This window comes from Gossypium hirsutum, chromosome A08, assembly GCF_007990345.1.
Source record: "Gossypium hirsutum isolate 1008001.06 chromosome A08, Gossypium_hirsutum_v2.1, whole genome shotgun sequence".
NCBI classification, from domain to species: Eukaryota; Viridiplantae; Streptophyta; class Magnoliopsida; order Malvales; family Malvaceae; genus Gossypium; species Gossypium hirsutum.
Window position 1 is genome coordinate 88,667,175 of NC_053431.1, and position 16,183 is coordinate 88,683,357.

Here is a 16,183-nt window from a genome sequence, read left to right on the forward strand (position 1 = left end):
TGTTCAAAGTTCATAAAGTTAGAAACGTCTAATGAAAATTTCTTGGCCAATTAGTTCCATTGGCTAGATGGTTTGACCCATATTATCAGATCTGTTTGTTTTTAGCCTATTGTTTGTAATGCCTGTCAATGAGTTTCTTCTTATAAACTTCTTTGGATTCTTAAGCTCAGATGTGAACGACTAAAACATTTGCTTCCACCATTTTCTTTTTCCTTTCATATGATTTTTTTAACACTTAACTTATGTTGGAAACTTCTCTTATCACATTACTTGTTAAGGCTAGAGGCCAAAGTTTACTTCTTGCTAATATCAACAATCTTTTACAATAAGATTTTGATGTGCTGCAACAATTTGTTGACCAATATTTTCATGATTAGCTTTTGCAAACACTGCAGCTTGTAAACTTTTACTTATGTCTAAATATGGATGTCATTTCTATCCCTTTTCTATATCTAGGAAAACTGACATGAAGTTTATTTTGACTGGATTATAAATATATGTAATGTAAAAACATTTGCAACAACTGCTGCATATTTTTGGGCTGAGAAGTTTATTTTGACTGAATTATATCGCAAAACTGACATGAAGTTTTACTAAGGATTACTCACATTATGCCTTATATCAATTTCCAATTTAGATGGTTGTAGTTTGAAGATGATCTATTTTGGTACAAATCAGTTGGATTTTGTTGACATTTAATTTTTAAACTTTTTCAGGGTCATTCTTCTGTATCTATTTCTGAGACGCAAGTAAGTTTTATTATTAATTAAATTTACATTTATGTTCTGTGTATTGAATCTAATTTGATAAATCAATGCATTCGAGGGAGCAAATGAAAAAATGATCAGCCATTCAGATTGATAATTTTTGTATCAGTTTATTAGCATCCTTATCAAGTATCAAATGCCTATCTATTACTTCTTGTACACTGCAGGTTGGTTATATAATTCCTTCTTGTTTGGGTTATTCTGTCAAGATTTACTTAGTATTTGAATTAATTTTGTACAAAAATATTTTTTTGACTGCTTTTAACCAACACCTAATTTTTTCTTCCCTTATTTTTGTACAATGACGATTGTTAATAAATTTAATTATTACTATAATAATTATATGAAGTAATATATATGAAGTAAAATTATATTGTATACTAAATATGGTACATATACTTTAATTCCTTGTGTTTTGACTTTTAGGGTATAGTTCCATGTGTCTATATTAGTGAATTAATGTTGTATATGTTTCAGTTACTGCTTCCTGCTCCTCCTGCAACTATTGGTTCAACTGAAGCTGCCATTTAATCTTCGAATTAATATTTGGTACTAATATAGATAAAGTTTTCATATTTGCTTAAACTGAAATATATTTGGTGCTACTCTTATAATCTTACATGTGTCTGTATTAGTGAATTAATGTTGTATGTATTTCAGTTACTGCTTCCTGCTCCTCCTGCAGCTATTGGTTCAACTGAAGCTGCCATTTAATCTTCGAATTAATATTTGGTACTGATATAGATAAAGTTTTTATATTTGCTTAAACTGAAATATATTTGGTGCTACTCTTATAATCTTACATCTGTTCTAGGTACTATCGAGCACCTGAATTAATATTTGGTGCAACTAAATACACCACAGCCATTGACATTTGTTTTAGGTACGTATAGGTTTCGTTGCTAAGTTTTTTTTCCTTATTTCTATACATTTTCACTTTAAATTACTTAACAAATATTACTTTTTTGACTCCAGCCTCTGTTTGCTGGTGAGAGTGGAGTAGACCAGGTACGTTTTATTAAGGTACGTTTTATTTCAAAATTCTAATCAATAATAGTTTTATCATGATGATTTTGGAAAAATTAATATTTTGGGGTTGCGATTTTGTAAAGATTTAATTGCTGGTTCTGTTTGGAGCAGAACTATTTTCTTACCAAATTAATTTTAAATATTTGGTTCAACTTAATTATTATTTGATTCAGCTTAAGTATGAATAAGTATGAATTAATTTTATTATCGTGTAGCTTGCTTGTCCATTAAAATTACAACAATGGATGACCTTCTCTCCAACCTTATTTTAAATATTTTAAAGATTCAAATTATATAGGCTAGAAACCTGACGGGTTGCCGTATATCGAGCTGCAAGATATAATGGATCCTCCCTAGGTGTAACAACGCCACGTATGATGAATCTTAAAAAATTCAAAAAGACTTGAAAAAAGTTCTATCGAGCTCATTTACTATTGAATATTTATTTCCAATGTACTTATAAAAATTAAACTACGATTCTTTTTTTATATTATTATATTCAAATTACTATTTTTTTATATTATTAATGTTTGATTTTAATATTTAAATATTTTAAAGATTCAAAGTATATAGGCTGGAAACCTGACGGGTTGCCTTATATCGAGCTGCAAGATATAATGGATCCTCCCTAGGTGTAACAACGCCACGTATGATGAATCTTAAAAATTCAAAAAGACTTGAAAAAAGTTCTATCGAGCTCATTTACTATTGAATATTTATTTCCAATGTACTTATAAAAATTAAACTACGATTCTTTTTTATATTATTATAATCAAATTACTATTTTTTATATTAATAATGTTTGATTTTAATATTTAAATATTTTAAAGATTCAAAGTATATAGGCTGGAAACCTGACGGGTTGCCTTATATCGAGCTGCAAGATATAATGGATCCTCCCTAGGTGTAACAACGCCACGTATGATGAATCTTAAAAAATTCTACGTTTTATCACAAATATTATCGTTCGTTTTACCATTTAAGTTAAACTTTTTATTCTAACTAAATCATAGCTTTTAAGCTAAATACGGCTGTCCACACAGTGCTTTAATATGTACTTAAGAAAAGATGACTTGTAAAACATAAATTAAATTAAGTGTGAACTATTTTAACTGCACATGTGATTTGTCAAATAAAAACGAACGACATGTATATTACTTAATTAAAATAATTTTTATAAATATTATTTAATTAAATATTATTTAATCCCGCTACTTACCTGTAGATAGTTGATACTTGATATGTATTATCCATGTGATTTTCCACATCATGAAATAAAAAACTTACATAATACATAAATATATTTGATATCATAATTTATATAACTTACCAAACGTACATAACTTATATAACTTAGATAAATATATAACTTACATAACTTACATAATACTTAAATATATATCATATCATACATAACTAGTTTACGAAATTTACTTAACTTACATAATACATAAATCTATAGTTGAAAATCTCGCAACTTGCCTGAATTAGTTTATACCCATTAGAGAATTAATATTTAGTATAATGATATGATTTAAATCAATTGAGAACATTTAAGTAACTGTAATATGTTGTGAACTTTAGATTTCAAGAACTACAAAATGGATAGGAGTTGGATGAAATTGTCAAGGGTAAGCAATGCCTATCAAAATGGAGTACAAACTTTTCTAAATTTTGCATTTCAAAATGCAAGTCAAGAGAATATGATTCTTTGCCCGTGTAAGAAGTGTGGCAACATCCATTGGCATTTTCGTGAAGTTGTCTACGAACATCTAATTGTTGATGGCTTTATTTGTGGGTATAACAAATGGATTTTCCATGGAGAGTGTACATCTAGTGGAACTTCTTCAACGATTAATCTGACTTATCTTGATATTGATTACCATCAGTATGTTAGACAAGATGACATGGAAGATATGTTGCGGGATCCATTTAATATGCGTAGTCATGGTGAGCAATCGTTTCCACCTGACTTTAATTTTACTGGAAATTTTTTTTGCGAAACGGGAACAAGTGCACCTAATGAGGAGCCAAATGAAGAAGCGGCTAAGTTCTACAATTTACTTAATGAAATGAATGAAGAACTTTACGAGGGATCAAAATATTCGAAATTGTCCTTCTGCATTCGTCTATTTCACTTAAAATGTTTGGGAGGGTGGACCGAAAACTCTTTTACAATGCTGCTAGAGTTTCTAAGAGAGATGTTTTCATTTGCAAAAATTCCCTAGTCTTGTCAAGATATGAAGAGACTAATAAAAGATTTGGGCCTTGGGTACGATAAAATTCATAGTTGCCCAAATGACTGCATGTTGTACTGGGGTGATCAGAAAAACCAACAATCTTGTCATGTTTGCGGTAAGTCTCGTTGGATGAATAGTAATACAGAAGATGTGAATACGGATGAAGGTGGGGCACAGTTAAGAAAGAAGCCAGTCAAGGTCTTGCAATATTTTCCCCTGATACCAAGACTTTAAAGGCTTTTCATGTCCTCAAAGACATCCGAATCTATGAGGTGGCATAATGATCAACGGACCGATGATGGATTATTAAGACATCCTGCGGATTCTTTAGCTTGGAAATCATTTGACAGTAAATTTCCAAGCTTTGCAAGCGATCCTCGAAATGTAAGGCTTGGGCTAGCAGCTGATGGCTTTAATCCATTTAAAATCATGAGTACTTCGTACAGTACTTGGCCTGTAGTGCTTGTTCCTTACAATTTGCCTCCATGGATTTGCATGAAGCAATCTTCATTTATTTTATCAATAATTATCCCTGGGGAGAAAGGTCCCGGAAATGATATTGACATCTATTTGCAGCCACTTATTGAAGAGTTAAAACAATTATGGTCGGGTGTTGAGACATATGATGTATTGAGAAAGGAGAACTTTAATTTACGTGCAGCTTTATTGTGGACAATTAATGATTTCCCGGCTTATGCTAATTTATCCGGTTGGAGTACTAAATGACGTTATGCCTGTCCTTGTTGTGCTGCGCAAACTTGTTCGAAGTGGTTGTATAATGGGAAGAAGTTCTCTTACATGGGCCATCGTCGGTGGTTAGATGAAAATCATAAATTTAGATTTCAGAGGACCCTATTTGACGGTACTGAAGAGTACAGAGGAGCTCCTGAGCAGACTGTTGGATCTAAAATCTTGTTTATGTTAAAAGATATCAACTTTAGTTACGGGAAGATGAATCAACCACCTATCACGCAAACAAGGAGAAGATCGAGGGATGAATCTGATGATGAATCTGACGAAGAGGATGATCCTAATGAGGCGGAGTTGTGGAAGAAAAGGAGTATTTTTTTTGAGTTGCCTTATTGGGAGCACAACATTTTACGCCACAATCTTGATGTCACGCATATTGAGAAGAATGTCTGCGAGAACATAATTGGGACAATTTTAAATGTCGATGGGAAATCAAAAGACAATCTTCAGAGCCGACTTGATTTAGTTGACATGAGAATCCGGCGTGATATTCATCCTCAAGTACTGCCGAATGGGAAATATCGGTTGCCGCCTTCTATTTTTTCAATGTCAAAGAAAGAGAAAGAAGTTTTCTGCATGTTGTTGAAGGATATAAAGGTCCCAGATGCGTATGCGTCAAATATATCTCGATGTGTGAGTTTCAAAGACCGAAGATTATATTCATTAAAATCACATGATTACCACATCTTGATGCAAGATTTACTCCCAATTGCTTTACGGTGCTGTATGTCAAAAAATGTAACGTCCTGTATAATTGAACTATCCAATATAATGAAAGCTATTTGTGGCAAAGTTTTGAATGTCGAAGAACTTGAGAAACTACAGGATCGAGCGGCTTTGACTTTATGCAATTTAGAGAAGATCTTTCCACCTTCCTTCTTCACTATTATGGTGCACTTGGTAATCCATCTCCCTCACGAAGCAATCCTTGGTGGACCGGTTTTTTATCGATGGATGTATCCTATAGAAAGGTGCTAATTTATTTCTCAAGTATTCATTCATTCACCTCTATACATTTAGTTACAGCTTTTGATAAATATTGTATATCGTGTTTAGGTTCCTAAGCAAATTGAAGTCATATTGTCACAATAAGCGTTATCCAGAAGGATCAATTGCTGAAGGCTACTTGGCAGAAGAGTGCATGACCTTCTGTTCTAGATATTTAGAAGATGCTGAAACACGATTGAATAGACCAAGTAGAAATGCTGGGCTCAATGATCATGACTTGGCCGAAACTTATTTATTTCAAAGTTATGGAGAACCAATCGGCAAAGTTGAATTTGTAGAATTAGATGATATTCGTGGATACAGGCACATCGATATGTACTTTGTCACCACGATTCAATTGAACCGTTGCGCAAGTAAGTTATAAAATTGTCTTACATATTCGTCGTTTTGATTTGTTTATCTTCTAACCAATTAGACTTGTTTTTAATATAGTGAGTACCAACAAATTTTGAGATCTCGTGCACGCTCTCGAAGATTACAACATCGAGAGATTAATAAGTTATTCACAGAATCTTTTCATGAATGGTTAAGTCAAACGGTATGTAACTAAAGTTAATAAGTTACATATAATCGCGAAATTTAGTTAATCAAATAAGAATGTTTTTACATAATACATTTATAATTATTTAATTTACTTTCGATTCAGTAGGTTTGGAGTGGGAAGGACGTCAATGACGAAATTAAATGGCTTTCCCAAGGTCCGAACAGAGTAATAAAAAGATATAGTGCCTTCCTCATCAATGGATACAGATTTCATACAAAGTATCGCGAGAGAATGAGGAGAACTCAAAATTGTGGAGTTGTTGTTAATTCTTCAATTACAAGTTATGCTAGTGCTAGGGATAGTAATCCGGTTGAGGGTAATGTGGAGTATTATGGACTTCTTACCGACATTATTGAGTTGGATTACTATGACAGATGGAAAGTTATCTTATTTCGATGTGATTGGGCTGATGTTAATACTGCTCGAGGAATTAAAAAAGATCAATTTGGTTTTACAATGGTGAATTTCTCTCGCTTGATTCACACTGGACAACAATTGATGGACGAGCCATATGTATTTTCCTCTCAAGTGAAACAAGTTTTTTATTCGAAAGATCCAACTGATGAGGGTTGGTATGTTGTACTGCGGAACACCCCTAGGACTTGTTTGACATGGGTAATGGAAGTAGAGATGACATTGTCGAAAGATCAGAAACATTACCTTTTCCAGAACAAAACTTAGATGAAAATATCCCTAGTACTAGTACACAATATCAATGGGTTCGAGATTATGTGAATGAAGATATTTACGAATAATGATGTAGTAAGATTTTACGTTTTTTTAATTATATGTAATATTATAGTTTTAATCTTGGTCATGTTATATAATTTGACTATTTTATATGTACTATTACTGTTGTAATTTGTTACTAAAACTTTAACTATTTTATGTGTATTGCAGGAAAAATGCGTAGAAGAAGATTACGTGGTTTAAGTATTGTCCAGAATACTCCAAATTCGGAAGAAGGAAATAGTGAATAGCAGACAGTTGTTGGATCTTCGAATGTGCCAGAGACACTTGACGAGCCTAAAGAATTTCAAAGTAATGTTACGTTTATTTTACATGTGTTGACTTTTATTATTAATTTATTTGTAAATTTTAATATAATAATAGTATATCATTTTTCAGCTGAAAATGGTGGGACGCGCAGAGCTCGAGGACGTACATTGCTTAGTGATTTATACGACTTAGATCCTGCCGACCGTGTCAAAGTAAGTAGAAATACTTATGGCCAGCCTGTTGGATCTGAAGCTCGACTTTTAGCAGGCTATATTGGCATTTTAGCACGAAATGCCAATATGTTGCCCATCAACTACGAATCATGGCATCACATGCCTGATAGCAACAAAAATCAGGCTCTCGCTAATATTAAGGTAACAAAATGTGAATGTAATTTATAATATTTTGGTTTAAGTTTCATTTATATTTACATTCTAAACTTGTGTTTTTTTAGGATAGATTTGTTTTAGAGGTCTCCGATGATTATACCAAGAAGACATTGGGTAAAAAATGGAGAGACAATAAAAGCATTTTAAAAAAACAGTATTTTAAGAAAGACATAAGCCTCGAGGAAAAATTGAGAAATGTCCCGCCGGGAATGCTGAGGTACCAATGGGAAGATGCGGTTAGATTCTGGAATTCAAAGAAAGGAGAGGTATTACGTATTTCCAAACTCTTATATATAGTGTTTACTATATACGTAATAATAATTTCATTATGTAGGACCGTGAGCGAGTTGGAATAAGCAGCAGGCAAAAACAAAAATTCACGCACACGGCAGGGTCGAGAAGTTTTGCTTCTGTAGCTGAGGCCGAGGTATTAAAATTTTATTAATTCTTTCAAATATTAATAACTTTCTAATATTAAATAATATTTTTACTACTATATTGTAGGAAGTCAAATCTGGACAAAAAGTTGGGCGCCTTCAGCTTTTTGAGATTACGCATAGGAAAAAAGATGGATCTCCTATGACATCCGAAGCTGGAGAAATTATGGTATATTTACTTAATAATATTTGATTTATTCTAAATATTTATAATGTTTAATTATAATTGTTTAATTCAATTCATCATTAGTAGTTTTAAATAATGTTATGTTGCATTCCTTTTTATTATATATTTCGTTTCTAACTTTTTAATTGATTTTTTAAGAGAAACTAAAGGATAAGAAGGCGGAATATGAAGCGGCTACTTCGACTGATAGTTCTGTTAATCTTGAGAACATTGATAACAGAATTGTCACTGAAGTTTTGGGTCCTGAAAGGTACGGTCGAGTTCAATTTCAAGGATCTGGTGTTACCCCGACCCAATATTTTGGATCCGGCTCCCAGCAATACATGCCTTCCGGAAGTCAAGCTAAAGCTGAAGTTCAGAGGTTAAGAGATCAGATAGCTCAGATGCAAGCGAACATAGTTGAGCAAATTGCCGAGGTTCAACGAAAATATGAAGAACTCCAGCAACAACTTAGAGCGGAGGCAGCAGAGAGGGAGGCAGCGGCAGCAGCGAGGGAGGCAGAGCATAGGAAAAAGTACGATGACCTCCAGCTACAGCTTCAGCAGATGATGCAGATGTTTCAACAGTCGCAAAAGCCGCCATCTTAGACATTAGTTTTCTCGTTGTAAGAATATTTTTAACTTTGTCACGTTTAACATTATTCTAAGAATATTTTAAATCATACTTTATTAATTACATCATATATCTTTCGTTAAATTTAAAGTATTATTTAGAATTAATATTTTTGGTTGTATTTTTTATCCTAAATTTGCTATTTTGGCTGCATTTTATGCTATATTTATTGTATTTGGTTGGATTTTAATGCAGGAAGGGCTGAATATTGGTGGAAAAAATGTATTGCAAATCTGCCAAAATTAGTGGCGTTTGTGGGAAAAACGCCGCTAAAGACCGTGACTTTTAGCGGCGTTTTTTTCCCAAACGCCGCTAAAGGCCATGACTTTTAGCGGCGCTTTTTTTTCCAAACGCCGCTAAAGGCCACGACTTGTAGCGCGCTTTTTTTCAAACGCCGCTAAAGGCCATGACTTTTAGCGGCGCTTTTTTTTAATAAACGCCACCAATTTTTGCGGCGCCGCCTATAGCGGCGTTTTCAAAAGCGCCACAAAAAGTTTTAGTGGCGCTTAGAAGCGCCACTAAAGGCTAAAAAAAGCGCCGCTAAAAGTCTGTTTTGCTGTAGTGATCACCAGAATTCAATATTCAAACGGAACCTAACCCTTTTTCACTGTTTCAAGCATGTATTCAATTCTTCATTTTAGCAATCAAACAATTCACATCAACATAAGTCACATTCCATAGAAACAGAACATTCAATTTAACATATTTACATGCTCGATTAGTTACACGAACTTACCTCGACACTTGCTTGTGTTTAAAAATCTACTAATTTGAAATGTTTTCTTTTCCTCGGTCTAATCTCGAATTTGTGTTGTCCTGATCTATATAAATGAATTTATTCATCAATTTATCACATTTCATATTCAAGTGGACTCAATTTACATCCTAGGCAAAATTACCATTTTGCCCCCAAATTTTTTGTAAAATTCAATTTCGTCCTTAGGCTCGGAAAATGAAATTTATGCAATTTACTCCCTATTCCAAGCCTAATCAAAATTTCAATATAGAATTTATTGCACATATATTCTATAAATTTCAGAAATTTTCTTCAATTTTCACAACTTTACATTTTAGTCCCTAAGTCATGTTTCTATCAAAAATCATTTTGTAAAAGTTGTTTATCTATCAACAACCTTTCATTTTCTACCATAAATTTCAAATTTTCAGCATATTCATCCATGGCCTAATTTCATACTTTGATAACTTTTCAAATTGACCCCCCAAATAGATAGATTAAGCTATCCCAGTACCAAAAATATTAAAATTACTAAAAACAGGACAAGAAAACTTACCCAATTAAGCTAAGAAAGTTTTTTCTCTCTATCCTAGGGTTTCCATGTATTTTTGGGTTGAAGATGATATAAAATAAGATGATAATTCTTTTATCATATTTTAATTAATTAAATTATTTCAATTTCTAATTTAGTCCTTACACTTTTTTCTAAATTTCCATGGATGAGTCACAAAAATATCTATATACTTTTATTTAATGGTCCAATTACCATATAAGTACCTCAAGTTTTGAATTTCATAGCTATTTAATCCTTCTAGCCACTAGAATTTAACTTTTTCATTTTATGCGATTTAGTCCATCCCGTAAATAAACACATAATCGGTAAAATTTTCTTATCAGAATTTTCACATGATATTTCTAACATAATATGGACCATGTAATAAAATTAAAATAAATTTTATTTTCGGCTCGAATTTGTGGTCCCGAAGCCACTGTTCCGATTTCACTAAAATTTGGCTGTTACAATTATTGTCCTTCAATACCATATAAAACTGCATTTTTTGGGCTATTTATTAGGCAGCAGTTGAGGAAGGTATTGTTGAAATATTCGATGCTCAAACTTACTTTTACATTTTAGAATAGAATTTACGTACTTTTAAATGCTAAGGAGATAGGAGGGAGCAAGTCGGGTAGTCGATTGACAACTTGGAGGAGTTTTGGTAAGTTTTTAGAGGAGGTATGCCAAAAATCATAAACTTATTTGTTATATGTGTTTAAGTGAGGTAAGTTCTTGAGGTTTTGTCTTCAAACTTCATGCTTTAATTATTGCTAAATTAACATGCAACTTTCGACAGTGAAGTACAATGAATTAAACCTTCACTTATTCGGTTGTGTGTGTTTCCTAGTTTTCTTTGGATGTTCGAAAATGATATAATGACATTGTTGCTATCCTAAATGACATTAATAAGTTGTTCAATTTGTGTTATTCATGTTGCTTAAATGTTCAAATTTAGTGTTTTTTTACCTACTTGTATGTAAAGGTGGTTAAGGTTTGGTTTTCTCTGCCATGTTGCTGTTTGAAATTTTGGACAATATGTCGATGATACTGCTTGTTGAATTTTATGATTTTTGGGACATGAAGGATGCGGTTTGACTTTGAATAAAATTAATGAGTAAAAGCCGGATTATATCTCATGATTTTACCTTGTTTATGCTGTTTAAACAGCCTAGTAAGGACAAGTTTTCCAGCATTTATACAAGAGTCTAGTATGTCTTATGTTGTTCAAATTCGAATGGATTGAATAGAGTTCGGTTTGATTAATGGCTACATTATACTGTCTGATTTTTGGACAGATTAAATGTGTTTCGACATAGATAATTTCTAGGTTTAATGAAGTCCAAATGTAGATATAATGAGTGTGAAATCAACTATTTAAATTTAATGATGTTCAATGTTGAAGACTGTGCAAATTTTAGACAAAATTATGGTAAAATTAGCATGTTGAAGCCACAAATTATCCGATTTATGCTGATTGAAATAGTTTGTGTATGGGGTGTTATTGTCAAGGTATTATGCATTTAATGCGTCTTATTCATGGCTGTCCGAAACAGCCTATGTAATTAGAATCATAGCATTTTATAGTGATGTTGAATGTCATGAAGTGCCTACTTGTGCTGTCCGAAACAGCTTATACATGGAAGAATTATTGACAAAAAAACCTACGTTTAATGTACCTTATTCATGGCTGTCCAGAACAGCCTATAGATGTTAAAATTTTAGTATTTACATAAGTGTTGAATCGATCTTAATTATAATGTCCAAGCAGCCCATCATGTTAAATTTCTAGCATTTAATTCATTAAGTCCTATTTCATATTTATACATATTAAATTATAGCATTTCTACAAGCAACTGTTATGACAAAAGTAAGTTGTTCGAAATAGTCTGGCTTGTGTGAATTATCCGCAGCAATGTTAAGCATTTGAATATTATTCTTTACTGCTAAGAATATTATGTTTCAAGTTACCATGAACAGTACTCTGCTTTTTACGCAGTGTGATAACAATTGTGGTTTTCCTTTTGTTATTTAATTATTGGCAGGTGCTCACCAATGATAACCCTAGGTATGGATTCAATGCCGCCATCTGCAGGAATTATTGATCCAACCAAGGTTTGTTCCCTTGTTAAGTGCTTGACTCCATTTTAATTGAATGTTCGCGTGCCAAATAGCTTTGTCCCTAGTTTACAAATTTAACCCAAAGTGTTTTTAAAGCTAGCGGGACTCAAATAAAATTTGTATATCCATGAATTGCAAGAATATTCGGTAGAAAAGAAGCCTAGGGGGAATTCAGGGAAAGGATTTGTGTTCAAATCCCAGTTTTTGATGATTATATTTTTGTTGATATAGGTGGTCAGATGTTGCTTTGAGCATGCAGCATCAGTGGCCAAGACATTCTTAATGTACGATTGTGTGGTTGTGGAAATAAAGGAACCCGAGCCCGTGCCTGTTTTGAACAAGCATGTGCAAAGGTGGATGGATCAATGAATATTAATTTACCCTGAAGTACACGAGGAAGCTTTCTTGGTGGCTGTACAAGCAAGGTAGTCTTTACAGCTAAGCAAACCATAATACTTAAAAGATTTCATTTCTCGTTTTTTGCATGTCATACTTTTGCATGGTTTGCACTCTTTTAACTTCAGGGATTTTGAAATTTTGGAGAATAGACTGTCTTTGGGAATTTGAAGATATAGAGGAAATTGTAGCTGCTAACGAGATTAGGTTCATTGATTATGAACTTGGATCCTTCATTGTTGGTATATAAATATTATTAGTCGGGCATAACAATGATTGAACTTGTGAGCAGGGTTATTGTACCTTATCGATATTGATAAAATTATTTTGATGAAGATATTACCTTTGTACTGTTTTGATTTTTGTTGCCCGAGATGCAATCTTTCTCCCTGTTTAGAGCCCATGTTTGTAAGGTGTGCCAAAAGTTGAACTTGAATCAAAAACATAATATTTAAATTTTAATTTTAAATTTATTTTTTTTATATTTAGTTTTAAAGTTAAAATTTTCATAGAAAATTTAATTTAAATAATATTTTTTTATTTATCCTTAAAAGTATATAGTTTAAAGTTCAAATTTCAAAAATAAAAAAAATATTTATCATAGAAATAAATATTATTTAATTAACTTTTTTTAAAGTTCATTTTCTTTAGCGGCGTTTGTGGAAAAAGTACCGCTAAAGGTCATGTTCTATAGTGGCATTTATAAGGCCAAAAAAATGCCGCTAAAAACCTGTTTTGCTGTAGTGCAAGGGCTATGGCGCGACATTGGTCGACATGATGCCCAAGAATATCAAGGCTATTTTCGTCCACAAAATCAACCTTATACGAAGACCTAGGACGTATTGAAGACCTAATTTGGGCTGCCAACCCTTCTATAAATAACACTAAAAGATCATAGAAGTTTATGAGTATGATTAGATTAGTTTTCTTTCGGCTTTCCATAAACTATTTATTTTTCCTCTTGGAATCAGTTTTGATCCAAGAATTATTTTGTTTTATTAAAGTATTTTAGTTTATTTCTTCTTTGTAATCGACATATTTCATTATTCCAATAAATTAGTTTACTACCGCGTTCTCTATCCAATATAAACCCACGGTTATTCTGATCTCATTTCTCTTCTGATTCAATCGTGTTTTTCACATTATTTATTCAATTGAGATTGAGATTATGAGTAACATGATTGACCAAATCCCTTTGGAGAGATTAACGAGTGGATGGGGATGTGATTAACATAGGATTAAGGGTTTCTTGAAAGGATTAGTTGGTATAAATACGTGTTCTTAAACCCTAGGCTTAACAACCTTAGGAAGTTATCATAGGTTAGACGAGATCGGAAGATAACTCGAATAAAGTAAATCGTAGTTTATCTTGGTTGAGAAAGTGAGGTTGAGAGATAAGCGAGTATCAACCAATTGATTAATTAGTTAGAGGCCGAAAGGTATAAGTGGTTAATTGATAGCTAATCAACCCTAAACCCTAATATGAAGTTAATTATAAACCTTGAAGTGAGTTAATCCTCTTGATTGGTTTATTAATTTTAGTCTTTTGTTAATTTTCTTGTTTATTTATATTAGTTATTTAAATTCTTTCATTAATCTATTTTATTATTTGTCGTAATATAAGAATTAATTACTACTACTTAGACTTATTATTGTAAATTTTTTTATAGATTTACTCCATCCTCCCTTGGGTACGATCCTCAAAATACTTCTAAGTATTTCGTTATAAACAATACTATATTACAATTTTACTTGTGCAAAGTGAGTGTGAGCTCACTTCGAATCAGAAACATTTTCACAAATTACTACTGAGACAATTTCACAATTTCTCTAAACTTAATCACTTTAATATTAAATTAATATAATACTTATCAAGATAAATATTAGATTAAATTTAATATGAAATTTATTAAATTAATAAAATATTTATCTATAAGATAAATATTAAATTAAATTTAATGTTAAGATAATTACTTTAATATTAAATTAATATAATACTATTAAAATAAGTATTAAATTAAATTAAATATTAAATTTATTAAATTTAATATTATTTTTGGAATAATTAATTTGAAATCAAATTATTCGGCAGACTCCTAGTAGTAGTGTGATTCTTCCACTCCTCAACTGTCGAAGGACCACCCGTTGGCCACCAAAATGCCATTGTCGTCACCATCGACACCGTCGTGTTTGGTGGTGCCATTCCAGGTTCAACACCCTCATGAAACCCCGAGCCAAATTGGTCCGAGCCAATGACAACGTGATCAGTCTGATCCTGCCACTGGTTGGACCGTTGACCCGGTTTCACATACTAGGCCCAGTTCTCTGTCTTGGTTTTGGGTTCTCAAGCCCAATTTTCGATCTAAGGTCCAATTTTCAAGTTCAATTACCATTAGGCTAATTGTCTGACTTGAAAATTAATTTCCAAAATTATCATATTTATTTTAATTAATTTAATTAATTTAATTTTACTTGATCAAAATTAATTTTCCCAAAAATCACTTAAATTTTCCAAAATTAATTTTTCAAAAAAAATTCTTTAATCAAATTATCTATTTAAACAATTCTCACGACCACCTAATTAAATTTCACATCGAATAAATCGACTCAATTAAATTATTTCCAAAGCCATAGAATTTTCTTGTGATTCAAATGCAGTCTAATCGAACATTTGTTGAGCTAGCGAAGAGACCAATTGGACATATACAATTAGACTCTAGTAATTGCAATTATGTCGAGAATTATCGTTCCAATAATTCACAATTTACTTAATCATGTAGTCAGTTCAAAAGAAGTATAATGATTTAAAACTCCTTATTCTATACTCTTTACGAAAGCAATTCATGCAACTAATTTGTCTAATGACCTCATCATATGTGTTACTCTCATATGATATCCTTGATTCCTTTAAATTAAATATGTTCACTCAATACAATCCTATTTTATCTCATTGTCACCATTATGTCTTCTTAATGATTAGTATGACCATTGTCAACAAAGGACTATCATAAATTCCTCATTAGAGAATAAGCAACTCGAGGCCACGTTTCATATTTATCAATCCACATAAGCCAATAAAATAATATTGTTAACTCTTTAATCTATGAATTTCACTGTTGCTAATAAAGCCATGCCACACACAAGTTATATACCTAAGATACCGGGTATGGGCTTGACCATCTTTAGAGCATAAGCCTCCACTTATATCAAATCATGTGAGTTACATACGCATGGTTAGTGACTAACTCAGGACTTAGGTAAATTACACCATGAACGTCACAAGTGAATTAATTCACAAATGGATTCAGAATTAATTCATCTTGGGTTCAGTTCAATGTATCATTCTTCCAATTAATACATCTATGTATCTACCTATGGAGTTAACTGTTCTGATAGTCAAGACAAATCATCTCTT

The 16,183-nt window shown here is 32.1% G+C and overlaps 2 long non-coding RNA genes across 2 annotated transcripts; both read left to right on the forward strand.

The window, feature by feature from the left end:
• The first annotated feature begins 8,095 nt into the window (after window positions 1-8,095).
• LOC121204533 (uncharacterized) lies at window positions 8,096-8,333 on the forward strand. Its single transcript, XR_005899582.1, has 2 exons — window positions 8,096-8,153; window positions 8,231-8,333. It is a non-coding gene; the product is annotated as an uncharacterized lncRNA (long non-coding RNA).
• A 4,005-nt stretch (window positions 8,334-12,338) lies between these two features.
• On the forward strand, window positions 12,339-13,218 carry LOC121204534 (uncharacterized). Its single transcript, XR_005899583.1, has 3 exons — window positions 12,339-12,366; window positions 12,604-12,797; window positions 12,897-13,218. It is a non-coding gene; the product is annotated as an uncharacterized lncRNA (long non-coding RNA).
• Window positions 13,219-16,183: the final 2,965 nt, after the last annotated feature.